The following is a 23418-nucleotide window of genomic DNA, read 5'->3' as shown; positions in this document are numbered from 1 at the left end:
GATTACAAACATTGATCGGAATTAATCACAGTTTTAATCACACTGTTAAACAACAGAATACCAATTAAAATTTATTAATTATTTTTGGATGTTTGTCTACATTTTCAAGTATATTGATTTCAATTACACCACAGAATACAAAAAGTGTACAGTTCTCACTTTATATTATTATTTTGATTACAAATATTTACACTATAAAATGATAAAAGAAATCGTATTTTAATTCACCTCATACAAGTAAGTATTGTAGTGCAATCTCTATATCATGAAAGTGCAATTTACAATTGTAGATTTTTTTGTGTTACATAACTGCACTCAAAAACAAAACAAAGTCCACTCAGTCCTACTTCCTGTTCAGCCAAATCGCTAAGACAAACAAGTTTGTTTACATTTGCGGGAGATAATGCTGCCGGCGTCACCTGAAAGTGAGATCAGGCATTTGCATGGCACTTTTGTAGCTGGCATTGCAAAGTATTTATATGCCAGATGGAGCATACGAATGTTTAGCATATCTGGCACGTAAATACCTTGCAAAGCCAGCTACAACAGTGCCATGTGAACGCCTGTTCTCACTTTCAGCAAGTGCTTTGATAAATGATTTGAAAGGTTGCCCTGCTTTGCAGTTTTCCAACTCCCTCTGTATTCTTTTTAGAAACACAGTTTTGTAAACTCCATAAGCAACATTCAGCAGATTAACTGAGCTTTGCCACTCACAAGAGTAATATACTAAACAGGAGCCATTTCTCCAGTAAAAGAAACACCTCAAAATGTCCTACCTCAAGATACAAGTGTGGTCTGTGCTGATAAAAGTAGGCCCTACACATAATTTTTGGCCCAACTTTGTAGTAAATTCAAAAATATCTCTTGTTTTTCCTCTTGCCATCCCATATCAACCATATAAAATAAAATTAATGGTGCAAAAAAAAAAAAAAACTAGAAGGAAAAAAGACTTCACATCTTGCAAAAACCTCATAACCCTATTTTGTGTAAGCCTTCCTTACCCTTGCATGTCATCTCTCCCTATGGTGTGTCACATCATGCCTAGATAAGAAGTTATTCAGGACTAGGTTTTCAAAGACACAAAGGGCAGGGGCTTTCAACGAGTGTCAGAAGTTGACTTTGAAAATGCCCCCATAAGTCTTCTATTCTTTCTAAAGCGCCAGGTGATTATAGGGTACTAGAGAAAAGCTGCATATATTAATAAGGGGTTTGGCCATGCAAGCACTGTATGATCAAGACAAAGAAGTATAGGCCTAAAAATGAGGGGATTCATTATAGCTCAAGAGAAGGTATGCTGCTTAAACAACAGTAGCTGGAGGTATCACATCTGTGGCAGTCAGGAATAATGACTCCAGGTGCTCATCTCCGAAGAGCATAGCACGCAGGATGCTGAAACATAGCTTTTGCTTCCAAAATACAACCCTCCAACTGAAAGCCAGAGACCATGGCATGCCCCCATCCCAGATGATGATCACCACTAGCAGTGCAAATGTGCCCCTTTCCACTGAGGGAGCACTGACACCCCATCTTATGGATACCCCTATATAGGATCACTGACATAAGGGTGGCTCACTGCCTTCTGCATGGAATCGCTGAGGGAGAGATCACTGTGACCTCTCATGCCCTCCTCCACCACCTCTATGCCAGATAGCCAAAACGGCAATGCAGTTTAGGAGAGCAGTTCACTTACCAAGTGGTTTTTAATTCTTCCCTATAAAAAACAAAACTTGTTATAGCCAGACCTGTTTCAGAAATCTACAAACAATGACATAGGAAGCGTAGACAAACTTAGGGCTGGTCTACACTTAAAATGCTGCATTGGCCACAGCTGCACCACTGTAGCACTGAAGTGAAGACACTCCCCTACGCCAATGGGAGAGCTTCTCCATTTGGCGTAGTCAACCCACCTCTGTGAGAGGCCATAGTTATGTTGGTGGCAGAAGCTCTCATTGACATAGCGCTGTCTACACCAGGGGTTAGGTCAATATAACTATTTCGCTCAGGCGTGTGGATTTTTCACACCCGAGTGACACAGTTATACCAATATAAAAGTCTGTAGTGTAGATCTGGCCTTAGGGTACTGGGGAAAGGTACTGCCATCCCCATTTCCTGCCGAGTGACCTATATAAAAAAGGCCCTATACAAGCGTGAAATCTGGTCTCCCCCCGTTGAAATCAAGCTATTGTAGAAGGGTCATGGTACTGCCACCCTTACTTCTGCACTGGCTTCAGAGCTGTGTAGCCAGAGAGCAGCAGCTGCTGGCCAGGCGCCCAGCTCTGAAGGCAGCACCACCGCCAGCAGCAGCACAGAAGTGAGAATAGTATGTTATGAGGTGTGGGGGAGTAGTCACTTTTGGGGAGGGCCAACCTTACGAGTGGGCGATATGGGTGTCCGCCTAAGTACCCTCTAAACTGCACAGCCATGCAGCAACTTATTAAGCCCCACGCAGGGTCTCAGGCTGTGGCGGGGAGAGATGCCTCTCCCCGCCAGCTTCAGCCCAGCCACGGACCTGCTGCGGCCGGGGGAGAGACGCCCCCTCCTCCAGCCCCAACCCAGCCCTGGACCTGCTGGGAGAGAGGCGCCCTGCCCCCAACCCAGCGCAAGCCCTACCACAGCCAGGGGAGAGGCGCCCCTCCCCGGGCCCCAGACCTGCCACGGCAGGGATAGGCACCCCTCCTCCAGCCCCAGAGCTGCTGCAGCGGGGAGAGGCGCCTCTCGTCCCCAGCCCAAGTGCTGCTGAGGGGAGAGCGAGCTAGGCAGTCCTCTCTCCCCACTGTAGCCCCGGGGCAGCTTGCACCCCAAACCCCTGATTTTTAGTCCCACCCCAGAACCTACACCCCAGCCAGAGCCCTCACCCCTGCCCCCCAACCTCCTATCCTAGCCCAGAGTCCCCTCCTGCACTCCAAACCCCTAATTTCTGGCCCCACCCTAAAGCCCACACTCCCCTATGCCCCAGACCTGAGCCCCCTCCCACACTCCGAACCCCTCGGCCCCACCCCCACCACATGAATTTTGTTATGTGCACCAATATGGAGGTGATGTGTGACAGCCAGGCTGGTGAGGATGTGATTTCCTCTTCCCCTACCCAGGCCACTCCTGGGCTGGGTCAGATCCACCTCCAGGAAACTCCCGCAGCTGCAGGAAGCTCTGCGGCTGCTGGGTGGGAGCCCAGTTCTGAAGGCAGTGCCACCACCAGGAGTGCAGAAGTAAGGGTAGCAATACCACAACACCCCTAAAATAACCTTACAACCCCCCCCACGCGCACACACACACACCTCTCCTTTTGGGTTAGGACGCACGCAGTTACACCACCATGAAATTTCAGATTTAAATATCTGAAACCCTGACATTTAAGATTTTTAAAATCCTATAACCATGAACATTTCCAAAATGGACCGTGAATTTGGTAGTGCCCTGATTATACAGCAAACAATGGGCAGCTTTTTCAGTAAGTCATTAACTCCCCTTCATCCACTCAAAATTAGATTCCCTCCAATTCTCTCCCTACCCAGCCTCAACAATAGATTTGGTGATCTCTATGTAGGACCTGAAATGTCTGCTTGTATCTCACAATCACTGCAACATATATCACAACTGGCAAAAGCTCAGGGTAAACCCAAAATTAGAACAACAGCAGGAATACTGTTGGTTTATCCTTAAGAGCTTTGTCAGTGCACATAACTTCACATAGTATATTTTAGAGGGAGTAATCAATACAATATCTCTGCTTCCTTAAGCATCTTAACCAAACAAGTAAACAGCGGTTTGAAAAGTAATGATGCAGAGAAACACTTTTGGTGGAACGGTAAGTTAGAAAAGTCTGACATGCAGTCATTGGTCTCTTATTTTGTGTTTTTAATAAGAATAGAAATACTGAATTAAGAATTCTTTCTAGTTAGTAAACAGGTCCTAGTTCAAAATATGTAGCTTGATGAGAATGAAATTCACAAGTTTATTCATGCCATTTTCCTAATGGACTATTTTGCATTAATGGAGTATTCATCTACGCCAAACACATTACTGGTTCCAGACATCTGATTCATAGTTTCCCTATCCAAATCACATCAAAAATTAATTTTCTTGGTGCTATTCAACCAGACCACAGATTTTATCATTTTTGTACATAAAATAGGAGTATCAGTTATTAAAAAAAATTATATGCTGTGTGCAAATTTCCTCAGATTCACAGAAAAGACACAAACTTGAAATAAATACCAGAGTTTGTGGTACAGAGACAGACTGTAATCTAATAGAAACCAGCAAAATCAAGTCAACCAGTCTTCAGTATGCTCTTTCACCTAAGTTGGTGGGAAACAGGATATGAAAAATCAGTCCTGTAAAATTCAGAGAAAAAAGTAATTCAGACACAAAATGTACCTTTTATTCTGAAGGAAGGAAATGGAAAGAGAAAACCCAGTGGATTCCCCCCCCCCCCCCCCAATTTTTTAGCTTTGTTTTTTCTCCTTAGAATTAACTTTCCAATGTTATATTCATACATTGCTTTACAAGAAACAGGCCCTAATTTAAATCTTAGAATAATTTAAAGCATTTACAAACATTGAGAGAAGTGAGGAGATCACTGTCATGAAAATAATAATGTTAAAGAACTGTGCAGAGAGGAAAGGGTGAAGACATAGTTGAAGTGGAATCAAGTGTCAGTGGATGTTGTAAAAATGGGACTGGGTAGAATTGTGAACCGTTAGGGGGCTTAGTTTACAAGTTTCCTGAAGCTTTTTGACAGTGGGCAAAGGTTCTCTATAAAAAGTTGTCTGACTCGTCTTTACCCACCCACCTCTACTCTCCAGTGTTTACAAAGTAACTGTTACTCATCCTAATCATACGATATATGAAAGCTACCAATCAATACTGCAAGAGGGTGTATTAGTATTTAGTGATTAACGTACATTAATGTATGAATTTATCTGGCTCAAGATACCTGAAGTGGAACAGAATGGTAAGAAACAAGTGATTGAATGGACTAAAGTAATGAAAACAGATAATTCATATGAAATAAAACGTTAATGGTGCCAAGAGTTAAGTAGCAAGGTAGAAAGAATTTATGGTCCTCTCAGAAAGCACAGAAAATTTGTTTCTTCAAATTATTCAAGATCAAATGTGCCACTGAATGAAACGGTCTACTGAAGTAGAAATTGGGAAACAGAGTTCAACGATACAGCAGAAGATATTTTGGTGTCATAGCTGTCACCAAAACATGGTAATGATCTATTAAGTCACAGTTCCAGTTCTTCTATGAGCTCATCAATCACGCAGGAAGAGCTCCCCCAACCCAGTCTTTGATCTTGATCAACCAATGAAAACAACTGAAAGGCAAAGACTTGGACTTCAGAAGACTTCTTTTACGGTATGCTAACATACTATTCAATATAGAACAAAAAAGCAACTCAGAGAATGACTGAAGTACTTCACATCCTGGATATAGTGCTGCAGATAGATTTGGGGCTTGTCTACACTAGCACTTTACAGTGGTGCAACTTTCTTGCTCGGGTGTGAAAAAACACTCCCCGAGCACTGCAAGGGCAAAAGGAGCAGCTGCTCTGGGGCTAGCGATTTAAAAGGGCCCAGGGCTCTTTAAATCACTGCCTGAGCCCCGGGTAGTGCAGGCCAGGCAATGTGGATGGGCTGACTAGGGAATGCTGAGCCACAGCCCTGTCCCTTCGGGGGGAGGAGGGGGCGGTGGCGGCACCCAGAGCCGGCCTCCATACTCCAAGACTTCAATTTTACTTTCACTCCTGAAAATATGTAGTAACTTCTCAGGTTTAATTAATTTAAATTTCTCACATGCATTCAGATTTAAAGTTTGTTAGGAAATTAGTTGCCGCCTTAGAGTCCTAAATCACACTGATGGTCAAAAATTTGTCAACCAATATCAGCTGCCTCATGGTTAATGACAGGAAGAGGAAGGTAGATAACTCAACCTCCCAGTGATCCTTGATGGAATTCTCTAGTAGATTCTCTCTTTATATTTGCATCCAACTACTAAAAAATGTTGAAGACTGCACTTACCAAAAAAACTCCGATGACAACACAGCAAATATTTTAAACCAACAAACGGCTCTGCAGAGACGCTATACTTACAAACGACTGAAGAAAGTTTCCAGTATGTTTGACAGATTATTGCCTGTATTGCAGTCCCAAAAGTATGGCTTTAGTACTGCCAACCTATGTGATTTATCGCATGACTACCAATATTTGGTGTTTTTATTAAAGCTCAGGTTCCTGGAATCACATGATCATGTGAAAATTTTAGCTTTCATTTTAGAGAATAAGTTTTGTGTGGTTGCTGAGAAAAGCTTGAAAGAGAATTCTAAAGGCTCAAAAACAAGGCGGCAATTTAATTTTTTTTATTATTATTACTATTAAAGATCTTGTGATTTTTAAGTTAATTTAATGGTTTTTAAGTGCTTGGGACTGGCAACACTGCTTCATCTAATTAAGACTTTAAAAAAAAAAAAAGTGGAACTTCCCCACATTTTCCAAATTCTGACCAGACCTATTTTAAAAAAAAAGAGCTGAAACTACATATGGTCAAAATAGAACGACAATTCAGACAAGCTATGGAGCCTATAGTTTAAAGTGATCCCAAACAACAAAAGGTCATAAACTGAGTCAAAACAGGCAGAAACTGAAACGTTACTGCTGGAACATAATCTTTCCTTTTATTCTTGCATAGAAAATTGATGATCCAGATTTTGACACCAAATCTATATTTGCGGAAGAGGAGCACAATGGTTGTATATAAATTGAGGAAAAAATTATGGCAATCACAGAAAACGTGACAGTTGAATACAGAATTCTGTCAATATTCATGACACGTACTCCTTTCCAGCCAGTTTAGAATCAATCTGGTGGGTTTTCTTGCATTTTAATCCCACGGGGGGGGGGGGGGGGGGGGGGGGGGGGTCAGTCTGAGGACAACAAAAAGAGCCAGATTCAGGTTTTTCCAGAGTGCCCGTTTAGATTTATTGCTAATATTCTCTAAAAACAGAATGTCTTTGTCTTAAGAAAATGTTACGTAGAAGACAGACGGACACAATACAAGCTTATTGCTTTTCTAACTTGTGATGATGCAACAGGAAAGAGATATTCTTTGTGACCAATTTTCAGGGCTAACAAAACTACTTCCTGCTCACGCTTTAGCTAAACATATGGTGACTTGATCTGCAAGTCACCATCTTTATAAAATGAGCACATAAATAAATAAGTAAAAACATTTTACTGGGACAGGCGGGGTAGTCTGAAAAAAATCTTCCCACTTGTCTCCAGTTGCTGGGAGCAAGTACTGTACCGAAGCTTCCTTGTGATTTGTCTCCTTGTGACAGCTCCTTTCCTGTTTCTCTGCTGGGCAGCCAAAAGTTCAAAAGCCACAAGCACTCCCAATAAGATTATAAACAGAATTCTACCAGCTTTTGGCACAGCAAAGTTTACAAATTTCAATGTTTCCTTTTCGGGATGAAAGGCTTTTAAAATAAAACAAAAACAAGCCATTGCAACTAGACAATTACTTGGCAATAAATAACTAGGCTCCGCAACAGTTATTTGTCAGCAGAGAAAAAAAAATTCTTTAAGATGAGTTACTTAGCTATTAAGATATGAGACAAGTGAGATTCCCAACCTGTATGTTTGTCTAAATTCACTCACAAGATTCACCACAACACTACAACTACACTGATTTTCCATACAATATTTCCATCCATAATTTAATACCGAAACAATGATGTATTTCTTTGCAACTTTTCTGTACTTTCAGTACATACACAGATTGACCATTTCAAAGCCTAGCCTGTATTCAGCCCGGCCCTAAAATGGGGGCGGGAAGGAGGCGGAAAACAAAAGAAATGAAAATGTTTTTTAGTGACATTAAACATTTTTTTTTTTTTTTTTTAAAGCTTCCCCTCTGGGAAAGTCCCACAGTATTTAACTGGGCTCGAACCAGAGTTCTACAAAAGTTCCTCTAAAAACCTCTGGTGACATCCTGGCTCAATTGAAGTGAAGGGAGAAACACACACTGATTTCATCAAGGCCAGGATTTCGCTCCTAGAGAATAACCATCCCACAAAACACTACAACCAGTAGGTAATCTATCCAATTCTACTGGATGGTTTAAAAAACACAAACAAACAACTAAGAAATACTGTATTTATTCAATTCCACAGGAAATGGGCCATAATAGTAACACTTTTTCCCTATAGGCCTCACCAAGATGTTCCATACCCCCATTCCTTCACTTACTGAGAATCTTCCTTCAGAAAATTATATTGGCAGTTTGAGGCCCATCTAGCTCTTGGGAAACAGTAGAAGAGGGTTGCTGAAATGAAGTACAACAATTCAATGTCTTGTAAGCCTGTAAATAGTATTTTGACATCTTAGAGTCACTGATCTAGGTTAGCTGTTTGGCTTCTTTTCCTAACTGAGGCAACCAATCATAGTTGAGACTCATTGGAGTGAGTCTTCTCATAAATGCCTACATCAGTTCCCAAGACTACGTTTTTTTCAAAGCTAACGTAACTATCTTGATCTGAAACGAACAGTCTCCCAGGATGGTTATCATGGATTTGCGACCAAAACGCAGAGATGCTATGTATTGATGGCTAGAAGTTCTTCCTTCCACAACCCTCAGGCCAAATTCTCCTCTTATTTGCATGAGCGGAAATCAGGAGTAACTTCACTGAAGCCAAAGAAGTAAAACTGGTGTGAGAACAGAATCGGACCAAGAGAAATAAAACACAAGAAGGACAAAAATGCCAGCATAGTAGCATCATTATCTTGCAGAACAGATTCCTCAATCTCATTTCTTACATGAAGTCCATCACTGTACCATCTGAGAACATGTCTATACTACAGCTGCACGCCTGTAGTATAGACACTTTCCACATCAACAGAAGGGGCTTTTCCATCAGTCTCGCTGAGAGGCAATAGCTAGGTCACAGGAAGAATTCTTCTGTCGAACGAGCAGTGTCTAAACCAGGGATTAGGTAGACCTAACTAGGGCACTCAGGAAACAAAGTTTTTCACAACCCTGAGAGACATAGCTAGGTTGATCTAATTGAAGTGTAGACCAGGCCTGAATGTACACACTATCCAATGGGAAACCAAGATCTCGAATGAAATGAGCTCTGTTACTGGATAAGTAAATCCACATATTATCTAAATAGAGGAAGTGCACTTCTGATAGTAGGAACAAAATTAAGCCACATACTTACTATCACTTCAATAACCTTTGTTAGATGCTCACATACTACAGCAATGAACACCATATCAGCATTTACACAGATACACATTAAACTTGAAGGAAGACTAAGGCCTTGGCTACACTTACCCGGTAGTTCGACGGCTGGAAATCGAACTTCTGGGTTCGACTTATCGCGTCTAGTCTGGACGTGATAAGTCGAACCCGGAAGTGCTCGCCGTCGACTGCGGTACTCCAGCTCGCCGAGAGGAGTACCGCGGAGTCGACGGGGGAGCCTGCCTGCCGAGTGTGGACCAAGGTAAGTTCGAACTAATTCGAACTAAGGTACTTCGAACTTCAGCTACGTTATTCACGTAGCTGAAGTTGCGTACCTTAGTTCGAATTAGGGGGGTAGTGTAGACCAAGCCTAAGACCACTGTTTCAAAAGGAGCAGGAAGCTAGGCCTCTTTTGTAGGAGATGACTAACAATGGTCCATTGCTAGCTGGAAATGGTAGAATTATCAATAATAATGAGGAAAAGACAAAGTTTTCAATAAATATTTCTGTTCTGTGGGGGGGGGGGGACAGATGATGTAGTCATATCATTATGATAACACTCTTTCCATTCCACTAGCATCTCAGGAAGATGTTAAACAGTGGCTACTATTTAAATCAGCAGGTCCCAGTAACTTTCATCCAAGTTTTCAATAAATCTTGGAACCCCATGGAAGTTCCATAAGGCTGGAAAAAAAACTAACATTGTGCCAATATTTTAAAAAGGGTAAACTGGATGACCCAGATAATTATAGGCCTGTCAGTCTGCACTCAATCCCAAGCAAGACAATTAAGCGGCTGATCCAGAACTCAATTAATACAGAATTACAGGAGAAGAATATAATTAATGCCAATCAACATAGGTTTATGGAAAATAGATCCTGTCAAACTAACTTGATATTTTGTGATGAGATAAAAAGTGTGACTGATAAAGGTAATAGTGTTGACGTACCGAACTTCTGTATGGTGTTTGACTTGGTACCACAACATTTTGATTAAAAAACTAGAAAGACATGAAATTAATCTACTTAACGTGTGCCATGTTAAAAGCTGGCTAACTGATAGATCTCCAAATGTAAATGTAAACAGGGAATCATCATTGATCAGATGTTTTTTTTAGTGGGGTCCTGCAGGGACTGGTTCTTGGCTCCACACTATTTAACAGTTTAATAATGACTTGGTATAATGTTCCTTTCCATCACTTGAGGAATTATTTTGGAGGAGTCCTATGTCCTATATTATATAGGAGGTCAAACTACATGATCACAATGGTCTCTTCTGGCTTTGGAATCTATGAATTTCTGTACCTTTCCTCCAAATAATTCAATGAATAAATATAGCGCTCAGACACAGATCTAAACAAAAACCAACCTCATCTCGGGGCCCTTTTTGCAAGCTACTGAGTGGGAAAGGTTTTATTTGGGGAGCAAATGCCATCAAAGAAAAAAAAATCAAAACCAAACCTTAGTCAGATGATTGTTTCCTCTCTGATTAGTTTTCAATAAATCTGATTAGATTCCAGACAATTGTTCGAACAGGTAACCACAGTAATGGTCTGCTATATTACTACAACTCAGCAAGAAGAGCATTTGATTCATTTAGTAGTGGCCTTTGCTTCTATAATTAAAGAAGGCATACAGGAATATTTATTGTTGTGGCAGAATTCATGTAAGGCAGAGAGTGTATTAGGGAGAACAATAGAGAGGGAAAACGGGAAAAGCATTGAGAAGACTGAATGCCCACCATAACTATGAAGATTTTAGACTGCAAGCCAACACTTCACATTGAGATGTTAAAGTAAGGAGGTGGGTTTGTGGGGACGGGGGTGAAGTTTCACCTCAGTTTTCAACTGAGCTCAGTTAAATCAGGATCACCACACAGCAAATTAATGTTTCATTCAAATGCCAGGAAAGTCTGCTAAGCCTGGCTACTGCCACTTTCTACGTAAAGGAAGGGACACACCCATCAATCCTCATAGGTTCTCTCTGAGACTACAGAAGACACTTTAGAACAGGGGTTCTCAAACTGGGGGTTGGGATCCTTCAGGTGGTCATGAGGTTATTACATGGGGGGGGGGGTCGCGAGCTGTCAGCCTACACCACAAACCCCACTTTGCCTCCAGCATTTATAATGGTGTTAAATATATTTAAAAGTGTTTTTCATTTATAAGGGGAGGGAGTCGCACTCAGTGGCTTGGTATGTGAAAGGGGTCACCAGTACAAAAGTCTGAGAACCACTGCTTTAGAATAAAATTCTAGATAGTGTATTAGAAATCATGTATTAATCAGAGCGGATCCTTACTGAAGAAAAGCCTTGACAAGAAAAAATTTAAGCTCTCTCTGTATACTGAGTGAAATTCAAACCTGCAATATAACCAGGCACATGGACTTCAGCAGGGCTGTATTCACTTATATCAGGACTGAATCTGGTGGCACCTTAAAGACTAACAGATTTATTTGGGCATAAGCTTTCGTGGGTAAAAAAACGACTTCTTCAGATGACTCCATGCATCTGAAGAAGTGGGTTTTTTACCCACAAAAGCTTATGCCCAAATAAATCTGTTAGTCTTTAAGGTGCCACCAGACTCCTTGTTGTTTTTGTGGATACAGATTAACATGGCTACCCCTCTGATATCAGGACTGAATGTGTCCCAACACCTGTTTGCAATATTAACTTCTTTAGGTAGTTTGCATGATGAACGGATCAAGAACTGTTCCGCCCAACTTTGAAAGGAAAGAAATCAACTATTTCTAATAATGGCTATGTCACTATTGAGCAACATAGAGAGCAAAGGTGGGTGAGGTAATATCTTTTATTCTACCAACTTCTGTTGGTGAGTGAGGCAAGCTTTCGAGCTTACAGAGAGAACTTACACTGGCAAGTCTACACTTAAAATGCCGCATCAGCATCACTGTAGCGCTTTAATGAAGACACTCTACACTCTTCAGTCCGTGTAATTAATCCACCTCCCCGAAAGGCAGTAGCTATGACGATGGAGGAAGCTCTCCTGGCTGTAGATTTTTCACACCCCTGAGTGATGTAGTTATACGGATATAGGTCTGTAATGTAGACAAGAAGACCTCAGAGTGTCATAGCTAAATACAAGGTGGAACAGATTGTTTAGCATAAGTAATCATCACATATTTCAAGGGACCATTCACGGTGAAGTGGCCAATTAACACCCTCCAGTCAAAGGGAGCCAAGGAAAGGGCTGAGGGGGGAGATCAGCTGGGGGAGGGTTACTAGTGAATTACAGATGGTTGTAATAAGCCATAAATCCAGTGTCTCTGTTCAGTCCATGATTTTAAGTGTCTAGCAAAATGTTAGGTTTCAGAGTAGCAGCCGTGTTAGCCTGTATCCGCAAAAAGAACAGGAGTACTTGTAGCAAAATGTTGTGAATTTAAGCTCCTACGCTCCTCTTTTGAAAGTGTAGTGCAGGTTTCCTTTGAGGATGAGGACTGATAGGTCAGATATAGAGTGATCACTTTGTGAAAAGTGTTCACCCACAGGTGATAGGATGTTTTTGTCTTATCATTTTCCTGTGAGAGTTCATTCGAGAGCGTAGTGATTGTTTGGTTTCACCCACATAGCTGTTATTGGGGCATCTAGTGCACTGGATGAGGTACACCATAGGTTGCGATAGGAATGTGTAGGAACCATGGATCTTGAAAGATATGTTGTGGGGGCTGTTGATCATGGCAGCAGCAGAGAGATGTCTGCAGGTTTCGCATCTGTTGCTCTGGCAGGGTCTGGTACCATTTTGAGTTGGCGTGTCCTGATCTGTGGGGAGATTACTTCTGATGATGAAGCTGGAAAAGTTACAAAGATTGTTTGAAGGCCAGACTAAAGGGAAGACTAAATTTGAAACTGAGCCACAAATCGGTCCTGATCCATTATCTGGGGCTTTTAACAAGGTTTTAAACAACATTTGATTATGCAGATGTGATATACAAGATGGTTCAAAACAATATACAGAAGTAGCATGTATGAGTCCATTGACACATGAATGTTAGTACGTTTCAGATATCACAGAGGTCTGTGAAAAACTTGGATTAGAAACTCAGAGAAAGACATCTCCACAATTCATTAAATGCTTATTTATTAATATTCCATATTTGTACATGCTACACCCTCTAAACCATATCAATTCACTGCCTACTAAAAACATAGTGGGAGGAAGGAAATTGAAGTTCATCAGCAAATTAAAATACTGACTTGTAGGCTGGCTGAAGAGAGCTTTCAGCTAGTCTATTCAATCATAATCAGATCTTGTTAAACATTTTTCAAAAGATCTTCACAGCAAGGAATCAAGGCCTAATAGTTTAATTGTACTGTTCCATTTCAGCCAACACATAATGTTTGTTTCCTTTTGGGGGCTACAAAATAAGAGAGAGGCAGCTTCTGGAGAAATTTAAGGGATAAAATATTTTCTCATTAAAATGCACTCCTTGATGTTTCATTGAAGAATTCAAGTGTCGGACACAAAACAGAAAGGTGTTTTCTGAGACAAGGGAACATGGGTAATCTTTAAATGTTCAATCAAGAATTGGTGGTGTATTCAATGTAGTGAGGCTTTGTTGCTCAAAGGCATCTCTTATATACTTCTATGGGAGTTCATTGTAATTCACCATAGTTAAGTATTTGTTAATGGACACTTAAAAAGTCTTTCTGTGCACATACTTCAACCCTCAGACAACCCTGATGGCTTGTGCAGCCTGCTGTGCTCAAAACAGAGCATTAGCCCCAAAGATTTGTTACAACTGAAACACAATACAGCTGCACTTTGTTCATTACAACTCTCAAGGAATTAGTAAGAGAAAGAGAGAGAGAGGTGGTGAACGAGAAAATAAAGAAGGTTTCACAGAAAAGCTTGTTAATTGATTTTATTGACACCCTTCTTATTTCACAGGCCACTTCAGGAACATCCTTTTATAAGTGTACCAGCACAGCGCCTTCTCTGCTATCAATTAAGACCTTGCACAAAAGGAACCTATTGCCATATTTTAAAACTGAGTAAAAAAGAGTAACAGCCGTGTTAGTCTGTATCCGCAAAAAGAAGAACAGGAGTACTTGTGGCACCTTAGAGACTAACAAATTTATTAGAGCATAAGCTTTCATGGACTACAGCATCCGAAGAAGTGGGCTGTAGTCCACGAAAGCTTATGCTCTAATAAATTTGTTAGTCTCTAAGGTGCCACAAGTACTCCTGTTCTTCTTTTTGAGTAAAAAAGGTTGCATCTGAAGAAGTGGATTTTTTTACCCACAAAATCTTATGTCCAAACAAATCTATTAGTCCAGTGATTCTCAAACTTTTGTACTGGTGACCCCTTTCACATAGCAAGCCTTTGAGTGCGACACCCCTTATAAATTAAAAACACTTTTTTATATATTTAACACCATTATAAATACTGAAGGCAAAGTGGGCTTTGGGGTGGAGGTTGACAGCTCGCGACCCCCCACATAATAACCTCACAACTCCCTAAGGGGTCCTGACCTCCAGTTTGAGAACCCTTGTGTTAGTCTTTAAGGTGCCACTGGACTCCTCCTTGTTTTTGTGGATACAGACTAACACGGCTACCCCTCTGATACTTAGTAAAAAAGGAGAACACACAACAGAAACTGGTTCTTATAAATGTTGAGTGCACATCTCATTGGCCCCCAGTGCACCAAACTAATTAAGTATATGCTTAACTTTAAGCATGCAAGTAGTCTCAGTGATGTCAATGGAATTTCTCACATTTAAAGTTAGGGCATGTGTTTAAGCATTTAGGAACCACTAAGGGTGCAATCCTGCTCCCAGTGAAGACAGTGGCACAACTCTCCAGTGGGCAAAAGAAGTCTGGTTAATGTAAATAAAAGGCTCAAAACATTTAAACTGCTATTCTTGTCCCTTAACTCAGCCCTAAAGTCTAGTTGCCAACAGAGCATCTCACCTCCCCATCCTCACCTAAGTAGCCAGCTTCTATCACCACAACAAATATGGGCAGTTTGTTCCCACTTTCCTGTCTAGCAACTTCAACTCATAAAACTCCTCTCAGCTTGCTCCCAACCCCAGAGAATTGGAAAGTTACTGCATGGCATGTCTGTTGGATCTCTTAAAGAAAGAGCCGCAGGATGCAGTTGGCCTGCATACAGAATTCAGAGAGCTCTATGGACAGAGGTAGCATTTCATTATTATTAGTGACATACTGACAATGTGTTTGGAGCTGTACAAGATACAACATAGACAGTCCTGTATCACAAAGTGTGTTCTACCACCTTAGATAACCCCCCACTGGAAATCAATGAATTGGAGGGGGTGGAAGAGATTCTTAACTCCCTATTTTATACACGGAGTTGGTATTACTTAAGGCATCAGTTAGAGCATTGTTTGAACACTGTGTCCAGTTCTGGTGATTATATTTCAAAAAGGAAGTTGAAAAGGGTTAAAAAAAATGCACTACAGAAATTATTTAAGGTCTAGAAAAAAACTACATGAAAGCAAAGAGACTAAGGGCTTGTCTACACTGGCAATTTACAGCACTGCAACTTTCTCACTCAGGGGTGTGAAAGAACACACCCCTGAGCGCTGCAAGTTTCAGCACTGTGTAGACAGTGCATCAGCGCTAGTAGCTACGCCCCTCATGGAGGTGGGTTTTTTAAGAGTGCTGGGAGAGCTCTCTCCCGGCGCTCTGCCGTGACAGCGCTTTAGCATTGCCAGTGTACACTAGCCCTAAAGAATTCACTCTTTTTAGTTTATCCTAGAGAAGATTAAGAGGTGATTTGATCATAGGCTAAGTACCTACACTGGAAGAAGATTTCCGATGGTAAAGAACTCTTTAATCTAGCAGACTAAAGCATAACAAGATCCAATGGCTTGAAAATGAAACAAACAAACAAACAACAAAATGTATGCCTAGTTTTTAACATGAATTCAACAGAGTACATAATTACAATTGTAACAACTTAACTAGAGATGTGATGGATTCTCGATCAATTGGTATTTTAAAAATTAAAACTTAAAGTCTCTCTAAAAGGTACGCTCTTGCTCAACCAGAAGTTATTGGCTCGATTCAGAAATTGCTAAAATTCTATGGCTTGAGTTATTCTGGTCAGACAAGGCGATCATAGGGCAGAAAGGACTATTATAAATCCCAGCAGAGTGCCAACGATCTCCCTATGAAAAATTCTTTCCCAAGTAATGCAGAAAGTGTCACTGGTGGTGAATGTGCATATGCAGATTGGTTTAAGTCTATTCAGGCTCCCTTTCCTCCCATTCTAATAATGCCTTACCCCTATTAGTGGCATTTTACCTGTCAAAGGCCAGGACATTAACAGATCAGAGAAAAGCCATGTATATTAAAGAATCACTTCTCCACAAAATCTTCCCCTCTTCCTGCCATGACTCCTTTCTGCATGAGCTCCCAAAGTGAGAAGAAGGAAACAGCCTCTTGCTGTTCTGGTGCAAATCACAGTGAGCTCCCTGAATTTCATAGCTCAGAATGATTGATGGGGAACATGTATCTACAGCATCCCCACTAAACTCTCATTAGGTGAGAGGTTTACCAACAAAAACAAAACAAAACAAACCACATAAGAACAGCCATGCTAGGTCAGACAAATCGTCCATCTAGCCCAGTATTCTGTCTTCTGACAATGGGCAATGCCAGGTGCTTCAGAGGGAATGAACAGAATAGGTAATCATCAAGTGATCCATTCTGTGTGTCACCCATTCACAGTTTCTGACAAACAGAAGCTAAGGACACCATCCCTGCCCCTTCCTCTTCCTTTCTCCCCTCTCCCTCCCCCCGCCATTGATGGACCTACCCTCCATGAACTTATCTAGTTCCCTTTTGAAACTTGTTCGTGTCTTCGCCTTCACAACATCCTCTGGCAAGGAGTTCTGCAGGTTGACTGTGCATTGTATGAAGAAATACTTCCTTTTGTTTGTTTTAAACCTGCTACCTATTAATTTCATTTGGTGACCTCTAAGTCTTGTGTTATGAGAAAGTAAATAAGGAAGTGCTATTTATTCTTTCTCAACACCAGTCATGATTTTATAGATGTCTATCATATCCCCCCTTAATCATCTTTTTTTCAAGCTGAAAAGTCCCAGTCTTATTAATCTCTCCTCATATGGAAGCTGTCCCATACCCCTAATCATTTTGGCTGCCCTTTTCTTTACCTTTTCCAAGTCCAGTATATCTTTTTTGAGATGGAGTGACCAGATCTGCATGCAGTATTCAAGATGTGGGCATATCATGGATTTATATAGAGGCAATGTGATATTTTCCGTCTTATTATCTATCCCTTTCCTAATGATTTTCAACAGTTAGCTTTTTTGACTGATGCTGCACATTGAGTGGATATTTTCAGAGAACTAGCCACAATAACTCCAAGATCTCTTTCTTGAGTGGCAACAGCTAATTTAGACCTCATCATTTTATATGTATAGTTGGGATTATGTTTTCCTGTGTGCATTAGTTTCCATTTATCAACATTTAATTTCATCTGCCATTTTGTTGCCCAGTCACCCAGTTTTGTCAGATCCCTTTGTAACTCTTCGCAGTCTGCTTGAACTTAACTATCTTGAGTAGTTTTGTATCATCTGCAAATTTTGCCACCTCACTGTTTGCCCCTTTTTCCTAATAATTTATGAATATGTTGAACAGTACTTGTGCCAGTACAGACTCCTGGGGGACACCACTATTTACCTCTCTACACTCTGAAAACTTAGGGCTTGTCTACACACACAGCGCTGCAGCTGCACCACTGTAGCACTTAGTGAAGATGCTACCTATGCTGAGGGGAGAGTTCTTCCAGCAGTGTAGGTACTCCACCTCCCAGAGAGGTGGTAGCTATGTCACATCCCTGAGCAGCACAGTTATACTGACCAGTGTAGACCAGACATTAGTCAACAGAGTTAAGGTTGTCTTGCGGTATATTGGGCCCTTCCAGATTGTCAAATCCAGCAAAACTCAAGCTTGTGAAAACCAGGAAATAAAGAGTTAGTGTACATGTCCATGCAACCTCGCCATCAACTATAATGGAGCCAAATCCATTAGGCAAGGGTAACTCTGGAGCAGTTCACCTTATGGCCAAATGAGTATGTGGATACTCTCAGAGCTCTGAACCTATTCCAGGTGAAGGGGGATCCTGGCCTGATCGTCATGACCCAATTATCAGCAATCAGCCTCAATGAATAAACATCATATCACACCAGGGTGATGGGCCAGGTTATCCCCATCTTGGTCCACAGGCCCCAATATGAGCTCCCTCAACACGAGTGGCAGTCTAAAAGGAAACGATTGATGGTCTTGGCTTTGTCTGCTGTGGACAGCCCCTTTCTTCCCATTCTAACTAATGTCTTACATTTTACCTGTCAAAGGCCAGGACAGTAACAGATCAGAGAAAAGCCAAGTATATTAAAGAATCACTTATCTACAAAAAACAACCAGCAAGTATTTCCCCATTCTAATACGGAGAATCCAGGAAAGTCACAAAGAGGTGCTCTGCTACTAGGATGAGCCTTCAAGGAAGCAGAAAAAGCCTGGTAGAAGAAGTCTTAGTAGCAGAAGGGAGTAGAGGAATGGCACTAAAGTTTTATGACTGGTTGCTGCTAGATGTCACTTTGATTAGAAAGGAACTCCCATCAATTTACAACAGAAGATGGGGAGAAGGGCGGGGGGGGGGGGGGGGAGAGAAATCTCCTAATATGATAGACATCCTTTCCCTTCACCTACGTATAAGACAGTAATGATCCAAGCAAGTTCTTGTTTTTTGGAAACTGGAAAGCATACATGAGCCACATGCTCTGTAGCTAAGATATTGTCAGCTATGGTTCAGCAAAGGGTGAATACCTAGGCTCAATACATAAATGTCTGGGGGGGGGGGCGAATAGGGGTTCAAACAAAAAAGTGTTGCAGACCCTTAACTACAGCAGCACTAGTGGGTGCAGCTATAATTACAGCAAACCTACATAATGCGCCTGAACTAGCTTAGCCCTTTCCATGAAAGCAGAGGAGCTGCCACATCAGTAACTCTGTTGCTAAGGCAACTGCTTACTTTCCATATCAACTGCAAACTCGTTGCTATGGAGACACATATACAAGAAAAATTCCTTTCTATAGCCAAGGACCAGATGGTAGGGAAGTCGGAAAAGTCATGGGCTAACGGATTGTACTAAATGGGACATACACTACAGGGTATTTAAATCTGAACATTTGCAATAGGTTAATCTGAATCACTGAATTCATAGGTTTAATAAGTACAAAGCCAGGGAACTCCTATACTTAGGATCATGTGATATTTTCTATATGCTGGAAGACTACTATATTATTAAATGCTAAATTCAAATCAGAGGTTTTGTACTACAAAGTACTAGAGTTTTCTCTCTTCGCCTACCCCAGATAATCACCATCCTAGAAAAATTACCTAGTAAACGTGGCTCTTATTGATCTACAAAGTGTCTATTGGTTAAGACAATGTCATATTACTAGTGCAAAGATATTATACAGTAATAGCAATATATGAACAAACCTTTGTACTGTATCACCCTAAGTTTCTTTTCCACCAGTCAGAAACATCAGTGTGACAATATCAGAACTTTGAAAAAAGAAGCAGTGATGCAGTTTGTAGATCTTTTTTCCTGTGGCACAGAGCACAGGATACAAAAGTCAAGCACTCACTCACAATATATATATTATATATATATATATATATAAAAACACACACACACACACACACGAAGACGCCATGCCCAATTAAGTACACGGAAGGTCGCCCTACATGCAAGAGTCATGAAATTCAGATTGAAATTCCTCTCACTGTGCCTAGGTATTGCAGTCCACAAGGTGCCATATAAAAAATGGTCAAGCTTCCACAATAAAGGGACCACAGAAGCAGCCTGTGCCTTAAACATGGTAATTTAGCTGCTCCAAAGTCTCCCTATTGTCCACTACATACGTGCAAAGCAACAGGAAAAAGTTAGTGAAATTCACCAGAAACACACATTTTTAACCAGTTCTATTCATGTCACAGCTCAGTCTAGATAACACAGAGCTCTATACTTGGAAAGAGATGAAGCTCCCAGCCCAAATCTAGCAGCCTGAGGATCTAAGTTCCCTCTAAGCTGCGTAGCCGCACAGCATGGGGGGGAAGAGGCACCTCTCTCCCAGCCCCGGGCTACTGCAGTGAGAGAGGGCTGAGGCGGGGGAGTCCTCTCTCCCCACCGCAGCCCCAGGGCAGCCTGAATCCCAAACTCTTCATTCCCGCCCCACCTCAGAGCCCACATTCCCAGCCAGAGTCCTCAGCCCCCGCGCCCAAACCCTCTGCCCCAGCCCTGAGCCCCCTCCCACACTCTGAACCCCTCAACCCCACCCCTGCCACACATGACCTCCATATTGGTGCACATAACAAAATTCATTCCACACATGGATGTAAAAAAGTAGAGGGAACATTGCTGAGGATGTGCAAGTTATAAAGGTCTGACCTAGTAATCTTGACATGGGAAGTGATGGAGGTGTAGGGGGAAGGAGGAGAGTAAAATAAAAAAAATCATACACGTACATGGTTTTCCATTCTTATTGTTTACTGTTGTCTTGCCTTCCACCCTCCACTTCTGTACACTCTACCCACATCTCTTTTGTTGTGGACCTAGATCACACCTGCCTCAGCACAGATCTTGTCTTTTCTACTTGCCTGCAGAAAATTTATTCCAATGGCACTATATTAAATAACATGACAGCTAAAAAAACCTAACCTTAAATTAGACACAAGACAATGGTTATAGCCTTTACAGTCATCACAAATACAGAACAGTCTGTTTTCAGTCAGCCCTGAGCATGCAGCACAAAAAAGGGAAAATGCCTTTTTTACTTTGTTTGTCCTTGCCTGCAACGCCACAAATGACTGCCACATGAATATAAACTGGGCTGGCTACGAGTTAGCAAACTAATATTCTGAAAGGATTCAAGGGAGAATTAACTGTTCACCAGTATTTTTTCAGAAAAACAAATATTTTGAAAGAGAAATCATCTAGCTTCCCACAGTGTATCAACGCGCATCAATTAGCAAATGCCTGCAATTCCAAAAACTGATTAAAAAAAACAAAACAAAACAAAAACTGAATACACTGGGCACATTTTGGAACCTGCCTCGTTAACATTTCAGGGCATGCCATTTGCTAACCTACTTTTCCACACAAAAGCAATAAGTAAAACACACACAAACCCAGCTACTTGCACACAGTGTTTCACTGCAAACTTAAAGTATCGTCTTGAACAATAATACTATTAATGGGAGTTTTGTGATCCTAAAACAAAGATTCAGTCTGTATTTACACTCTGCCTTTTGAACGGGTCTTTTCACAATTTATCCAGTTACCTGCTGTAAGACATGTGCAACAGGTAAAGCCCCCAAGTCTACAGTTAGATGCCAAAGCAACGGAATCAGCAGTTGCAACTAGTGAGTGCCATGCGTGCAGGTCTCAAAATGCCAGCACTCTTGCCCTAGGGAAGAGGGGAGAACCACAGGAGGTATTTAAGTGACCTAATTCAATGTACATTTTAAATGGACAATGGAGATCTCACCGATATTACTGCTGGTTACCATCAGGAGAAGTGAGTGTTATGAGGAACTGGGAAGCAGATAGACATATATATGTACATTTTTGACAGCTCATTTTCTCAAGAAGAGATCAGAACCTAGTCTCCTTATTTATTTTAGTTGGGATTTCTAAAATACTCATCACCTTAACAGCTGGCATGGTACCACCACTGTGATCATGAGCATCAATTGTAGGTGATCAATTTTCCAGAGTCATGCATAGTGCAAGAGGAACCCCCCAGTTTCTCTATTTTCCCATAGAGGAAATCATTTTGTGGTATTACTTATGGTCCCAAAAGACTGTTGGACGCTTGACATACACACATAGCAGGGAACCTGCAATCTAGATAGGCAACTTTGAAAGAGAGGAAAACAGGTGTAACAAAAAGAAAATGGGAATGCTAAACACACATCTAGCTCGTTCCAAGATTTTTTTGTTTTATTAAGTCTATTTTGTTAGCTTGTTGTGGTCAGCAGTGTGATTCACAGGCCACGATAAGGAATGGTATGGCATTTTCCCTGCCTTACGTTTTCACTTCCAAATAGGAAATTAGGACTCTAGTTTATCAAGTGAAATGAGCTCCAATTCATGAATTAAGGGCCAGTTTTAATCTCATGCATGCTCATGTACAGCAACAACTAATTTATCAAAATGTGGCATTAACACATCAGAGACCAAACTAGCTGAAAGGGTGAATTCTAGGAATCCACAGTTTAAAAAGTAACGATTCAGTTTAAAAAAAAAAAAAAACCCCACACAAATAAAGTTTGGAAATCTAATCAAAAAGTTGTTAGTGTCTACCTATGCATTCCCTGGAACATTATTTATTCCACCTCAGAGTTACATCAGCTTCGGTTTCATTTTCACAGAATTCAGGGTCAGATCTCACCTAATCTAGCTTTGGAACAGCCAAAATATGTTGCAATAAGAGCAACTGCTAAACCAAATTAAAAATACAAAGCTGAATAAATCGGTATTTTTCAAAACGAAGAGTGTGTCCACTATATAGATATTTTCTATAAATTTGTGTAATTTCACCTGCCATTTATTTCACCAACCTGTCAGAATTAGAGAGCAAATTGGAGAAATAGCAGCCTGCCAATTCCCATGGCAGTTCCTCTGCTGAGGGTTCATGAGTCCTATTGCTTTAAGAGGCTGTAGCCATTTGGAATTGGACAACTGTTGCCCTTAATGGACAGATGTATGCAATTAAAAGTTTTGCAGGAAATAGTAATGCTCTCAACACACTGTTCATTTTCCCTTCCTCTCATTCACAGCCTGTTTCTTCAGATGCAACTGAATAAATTCAAACAGTGAAACCAAGAAACACAGCAATAGTGAAGATCTGGGTGTTAAAAATCTGCTTCTTATACCCATGCCACCTCACTGAGGTCAAGGAGGCTTCATGGGCATAAAAGAGCATAATTTAACTTCCGGTGGTCACAGTGGTTACAGGATGGGACCCAAACACCTGTGTCACCACCTTTATCCTTGGCCGCTGCCACACTTATGTCCTCTCAGAGGAGATTAAGTGCACAGGAAGATGGCTCCCTACCAGAACTCTGAACTTCTTCTGAATTTTTACAAGTGA

At 41.2% G+C, this 23418-nt stretch overlaps 1 protein-coding gene across 7 annotated transcripts in view; it reads right to left on the bottom strand.

The window, feature by feature from the left end:
- FOXN3 (forkhead box N3) overlaps nucleotides 1-23418 on the bottom strand; it is a 300577-nt gene that overhangs the window by 150724 nt on the left and 126435 nt on the right. The gene's annotated exons all lie outside the window — the stretch shown is intronic.

This window comes from Trachemys scripta, chromosome 4 (assembly GCF_013100865.1).
Source record: "Trachemys scripta elegans isolate TJP31775 chromosome 4, CAS_Tse_1.0, whole genome shotgun sequence".
Taxonomy (NCBI): Eukaryota; Metazoa; Chordata; order Testudines; family Emydidae; genus Trachemys; species Trachemys scripta.
This window is presented reverse-complemented; position numbering and strand designations above follow the sequence as displayed.